We start from the raw sequence: 6626 nt of genomic DNA, 5'->3' as shown, positions 1-6626 counted from the left end.
CAAAATAGTGATAATTCAATCAAAATGATTCAATTTTATTCATAAAAGTATGCAATCATTTCATCAATGTATTGTTATGACGTCACGTTAAACTATCGTCCGTAAACCGACTTTACAGACAACCAATTTTTTTTTACTAACTCGCTTTTTTTCTGTTAACTTTTTCGAAACAGGAACCGGAAACAGCAAACATCACGAGTGTTCTACTGTTCTACCAAAGGACACAAGAGCGGGACAAAAAGTTTGAGTAGACCAATGTATTCGGACTATCGCCGACACTAACCATGACGTCAAGAGGGTCACGTTGACCCAATTTTGGGCATTTCAAATCGTACACGGGGCTTCAAAAGACACATCCATAATATTCGGCAACAGCGTGTATTTTCAATTTCAGCGGCAGCCCTGGTGCGTTGTACAGATTCTTTCGAGGGACTCATAGGTAGGGGCATGCATATTTCGCGAAAAGTTTCCGAGACCAGTTGAAAGTTAAAACACTGTAGCATCAACTGTGTTTCGTGATTGGGTAGTTTCTTTCCGATTTATGTCGATCGTTTCATAACCAATCACAGTAACTCAGTGCGCAAGCAAACGCGTCCTGAGTGGCCCGGTCGAATATGGCAACGACATCTCTCGTCGACGGTCGCCAATCACAAGTAAGAAACCGCTGGTGCGGGTATACCTTTTTGCAGTCTAGAAGGCGATCAGATTTTTTCGCGAAAAATACATGCCCCTACTGATTAGTATAGTCATAATGTGTGGTTAGAGGGAAGTAATTTTTGGAAAGCTAATTTTTGCTTGAAAAGATCCTGTTTGTTCACCTTTACCTTTGGAAGGAAATCACCTGAAATCCGCAATGGGGAACATGCACCCATCTTGGAAAAATGGCGGATAAAATAGGTTTTTCTTATTTATCTCGTAAACCGTTGCTTTTACCAGAAAACTACTAGAGAAGTAAACGAAAGATAATTAAATTTTACATAAAACGTTTATCTTTCAATTTTTCTCTATCTTTTACAGTTGAAAAGTTATGGTCGATTTAAGCTAATGAGTAAGTGCGAAAGTCTGCATTTAGTAGGTTCATCCTTAATCGCGCCTAAACAGTACGACTGATATATGTGAAGTTTTGTCAGCAGATAGACAATGACCTAAAATAACATATTGTTAACTTTTTAACTCAATAGGATCACTATTCTCCAGTTCATCATGAGAGTCATCTTCATCAACACATCCAAGTGCATCAAGGTCATCGTCCACAATTTGCAATCTGTTACTGCAAGTCTCACCAGCACACACACCACACATTGTAGAACACTGAAGACCACTTTTCCTGCAATCACAATTTCTTTCACAACCAGATTTGCAATTACAGTGCACAAGATGGAGCAAATAGTCTGGTGCTGGAGGAAGAGTTGTAGGAATTGGTTTAAATGTTCCATGTTTTATCTTCCATCCCCAGTCACCTTCTGGGAGATATTTACTGCGCCATGCCTGAACTTGATGGTAGACTCGTAGACTGTGCTGCCGAGCTGCTGCAGAAGTTGGCGGGAGGGATGCTAGATTTAGTACATAGTTGAGAGGCTTTTTACCGACACATTGCATGCACTTTTTGTATCTAGTCATATCTAGACCATCCTCAATTTTACCACCATATAGCTTAATGAAGAATGCCTCACCTGCAGCTGCTATTTCATCTGGTGATGCTGCGGTATCATTGAATTTTCTCACAACAGATTGTAGTTGAACGTTATCTTTAAGCTAACAAAAACCAGTTCTATGTCCCTTTTTGTATGGTCTGGATGTTGTATCACAGCCCACCATAGCATGTATGAACATAATGTATTCTATCTTGTTTCCCAATCCTTCTAGCATCTTCAAGCTGCTATAAATTTTCTTCTGTGTATTAGAACTGCTCGGAGTTAGTATATGCACCTCCTCGTTTGTACGAGCCAAGCCTGCAATAGGTACAAATAGGTCCGAGTCTTTCCCTACCACAACTGAGTTACGACCTTTCCTTGCTTCCTCCAAGGCTGTACCAACTATGAGTGTATCCGCATCTGCAGGAGCATGGAATACTGCATAATTTGCTTGGCGTAGGTGGTTAGCAAGTCCTTAACAAAATTTATTTTATTTTCTGTGTTGGCAAAGAATTTATGCTTGGCAACAATTGCATTCGTAGAGGTATTGACAGCGGAGTTACTGCTTGATTTATCAGAAGCACGTCTTAAATGTGCTACATACTTAGTACTTGATTGATATCCATCAAACACAACTACTACATTTTGGCCATAAGTCCTCCTTACATAACTCAAGTACACTTCACATATTTCACCATAAGTTGCAGGTTGTGGCCAAGGAACTCTGTGAAGATCACCACCATCAAGAACAAATATGGGATTTTCTGGTAATGCACAGCTGCTACTACACATCTCTTCAATAACAAGTTTCATTTCTGACTTAGTGCCCTTTCGGAGAGTAATATGGTCAAATAATGCTTGTGGGAGATGTGCCAGTTCGTAGCGCAAACATTCTTTCAATTCTTGTTCGGTTTTTACAACACATGCAATCCTGTGAAATAGTTTATTTGGATTTACTTCAACAGGTTCTCCTGCGAACAGCACAGTTTTTCCCATGTTTGCACAAGTGAATACTTGTTCTTTGCGTTTGAGAGAGACACTTTGAAAGTTTTTACCCACAATTTTCTTTATTGCAGCTTCACCTATTTATTTGACATTATCGCAATTCACCCTATTATCTGCAATCACCCCTAAAGCTAATGACACAAGGCAGTCGTCTATTTGATCGAATGGAGAGTGAAGTCTCAACCAATCAGTAAGTTTATTTGGATCAATTTTTTCACGAATCTTGCACGATCTTGACAAGTCTGTATGTTGCTCAGATGACATGTATGAAACACTAGCGCATGTCTCCATTGCTTCACTTGCTTTAAGTGTTCCTGGCATAGCATTAATCCATCGGGCAAGAACATTTTCTGTCAACCCACGTCCACGTGTAAGGCCTCCTGCTGTCTTAATTCCTTTCATAAGCACCTGTTCTATAGTGAGGTCAGACCAAACACTAGACCAAAATTTGTCTGATCTTCGAATTGTAAAATACCCTAGCTTCACGAATCTTTCGAATTCGTGTGAGGGAAGAACATATTCAATTTTAAGCATGGTTTGGAGATACAAGTGCGCAGATTTCGCATAGTGAACATGTCCAGCAGCATAAAGGTGACACAACATGCACTGAACAGCATATACGTGTAGCCACCAATCGCCAGTTCGTTCAGCTCTGATAAAGTCATGGATAATTTCTACTTGATGAAAATATTGTATCCAAAGTCTCGCTGTGCGACTTGCCTTTTCAAGCTCATTGGTGGTCTCTTCCATTATACAAAGAATGTTCTCAATGCTTTGTATATCTACCTGTTTCATATCATCTTGCTTTTCCAATACATCCACGTACAAATTTTTCAAGATGTCGGTACTTTCCTTGGTAATTTTACCTTCATTTAAACAAAGCTCATACAGCAAAGTGGCAATTGCAGTTCGGGTAAGCGTGTGTGCTCGAATAGCCCGGGCATATGCATGTCCAGTCAACATGTGTATGATAGAGTTTTTGGCAAACACTTGCTCCCAGAGTTCCTCAATGCCATTGTTTGCCATAATTTTGCCAATGGCTCCCATATAGCTCATTATCAAATGAAAGCCTCCTAAACGAACTACAATAGAAGAAATCATGTCATCATCTTCAGCACCAGCGACAATATCCATAGCTTTTATGAAAAGAGGTTGGTCGAAAGAAACAATACATGTTTGATTTAGTTTTTTGCACTCTTCAGCAGCAAATCTGAGGCATGTATAAATTGTGGTCATGTTAAGATACTTGCTTCTAGATTTATGAATGGAAGAGCCATCACAGTTGATGTTTCAAATTATGTTTGATGTTTGAAATTTTTCACAAACACAAACAGGCAATGCCCAGTTTACTTATTTACTAGCAATAAGATTTTTTTGCATTTTTAAACGTACGTTTAACAGTATACATTAACACATATAACACATAAGGGAGTTTCCAAAAGAATGAGGCAAATCAAACTGCTGATTGAGTAAATACCATGAGACAGGAAAGGTTTTCAATGAAATTACTCATAGAAAACTCACCATAACCTTTCAACTGTAAAAGATAGAGAAAATTTGAATAGAAAATTTTTTATGTAAAATTTAATAATCTTTCTTTCACTTCTCTAGTAATTTTCTTGTAAAAGCAACGGTTTACGAGTTAAATAAGAAAAACCTATTTTGTCCGCCATTTTTCCAAGATGGCGGCATGTTCCCTATTGCGGACTTTAGGTGATTTTCTTCCAAACATGAAGCAGACCCTACAGAACATTTTCTACCAAAAATTAGCTTTCCAAAAATTATTTCCTTCTACAGCCATTTTTTTGACATATTATGACTATACTAGATAGGTAGGGACAGGAAAGATTCGCGGGTTCAATGACCTGCAGGATGAACTCCATAGTTCTACGTACACTCGGTCAAATGCCACCCACCCATTGGCTGCAGTCTTGTGAGACGTCCCAACGTAGCAGCCTGTGAGCTTTGGTCGGGCGTTTCTCATTGGCCCAGAGTCATCCAGGTGAGTTGTGAGCCAATAGCAGAGGCAGCACTGAGGTGTAACTATTTGTATTTTAGCCTGTCGCGAAATGAACCCGCGAATTTTTCCGATCTGTACTGATAGGTGTTCTTTATTTCCCTTTTCGTCCCCGCCCCATCTCTCGCCATACTTGATTGATGGCTAAACATTCGGGGGGGGGGGGGGGGGGGGGGGGGGTAAGTTTTTTTGGAAGGTCGCAACTGCGGAGCGCAGCTGCTACCGGCGGCGACAGTCATCAACTACGGGCTGGAGGTCGGGTCATGAGGAGGAAGGAGGGGGGAGAACTGTGCTGCGACAGTTGGGAGAAGCAGCCATTGCTTTTGTTACGAGTTTCCGTCGTAATTGGAGAGAAGGGAGCAAAAGGAGGGGAGGGGAAATGCAATATGTGACGTCAGAAGTTCTCCTGTGAAGGGAAGGGGGGGTAGCTAAGTGAGGTCAAGGTGAAAGTAGTTCAAGACCAACATAAGTACATATGAAATCACGTAGTTTAATTTCTCATCATAAAGACAGGTAACTTTCACGCGATGACCCTACAAAATAACGAAGTTTCAGACTGTCCAGTGTAGGCCTGATGAGTTGTTTTATGTTTTATTGTGGGTTTATACGTTTGTGTCTCGTTGATGAGGTCGGAAATACAACAGATGATGTGACTATTGGGGAAGGAATTGTTCATCGTGGCTTAGAAGAAAAAAAAATCTCTTTCCACTCTAGGTATGTCAAGAAAAAATGGGTTCTGGGGGTGGAGGAGGGGGGTGATTCAGTTGGTTTAACAGAAATTTCAAATCTTGAGACCTCCTGAATTAAAACTTAAAGGGTTTTCTACTGTACTTCATCACTCTGTATCTCATAGTTAAGAGACCTGAAAAATTTGCGGGTTCATTTCGTGTTATGCTAAAATTCAAATAATTATACCTTAGAGCTGCTTCTGTCATTGGTTCACTGTTAATCTGGAGGACTGAGGACCAATTAGAGACACTCACTCATAGAAGTGTCGAATCACAGGCCACCCAGTCAAGACGACTCACAAGTCAGCAGCCAATGAACAGTTGGCATTTGCCCGAGTGTGAAGAGGATATTGGAGTCTATCCTGGAGGTCATTGAACCCGCGAATTTTTCCGGTCTCTACTCATAGTCATTTTCAACAGAACAAATATTTTATAGCAGTTTCAGGGATTCTACAAAATATATATTATATATCTATATATATGCAGGAGTCTGTATATTTCACCTTGCAACCATGACTACCCTCCAGAGAGCACCAGGTTTTGTGTGTGGTAGTAACTTTAAGTCTCCCATCATGCACTATGGTGGTTGCACGTCAGTAGCTGTGGTGGTATGGGAGATACGGTGGTCGTAGTGGTCAATCTCTGGCATCTTAATACTTTTCAAGTAAAGAAATCTACAGAATGTTCAAAATCTCATGTTTGGGAGTTATCCCATTTTTGTGTGTGTGTTTTCTGACCACCAGTCATTCAATTTATTAGAATTTTTCCGAATATCCTAGAACAAACTGACCACCCATCACTGATTGAATGTACAATTAGTGAGAGTGTACTAGAATGAACTGGACTATAATTAACTGCATAGATGTACCAAAAAGAAACCCAGCAAACCAGGGTGTCCTCAGCTAGTCCCCAATAAATTTTCCCTGACAATTTTCTATAAAATAATAGGCCTATTTTGAAATTTTATGAGAGTAATATTAAAAAAATGGAGCATCCATCGCCCGCGTAACTGGCCCATTTTAAACAGAAACTTGTCTACGCAATCTTATAGTGTGGATGACAATGAGCTTAAGCACCATCTGAGAAAAAAAAAATTCTTTCAGTCTCTGGCCAATGGCACACTGCAGCATATTTCCCCCTCAAATTACAGGATTTAAAGTAAAATTGCTGACTCTCTGTGACTAATTCTAACCACCCTGATCTTTCGATGACTTCCCAAAATGTGGACACCCTTAGTTTAAA

This window comes from Bacillus rossius, chromosome 5, assembly GCF_032445375.1.
Source record: "Bacillus rossius redtenbacheri isolate Brsri chromosome 5, Brsri_v3, whole genome shotgun sequence".
NCBI classification, from domain to species: Eukaryota; Metazoa; Arthropoda; class Insecta; order Phasmatodea; family Bacillidae; genus Bacillus; species Bacillus rossius.
This window is presented reverse-complemented; position numbering follows the sequence as displayed.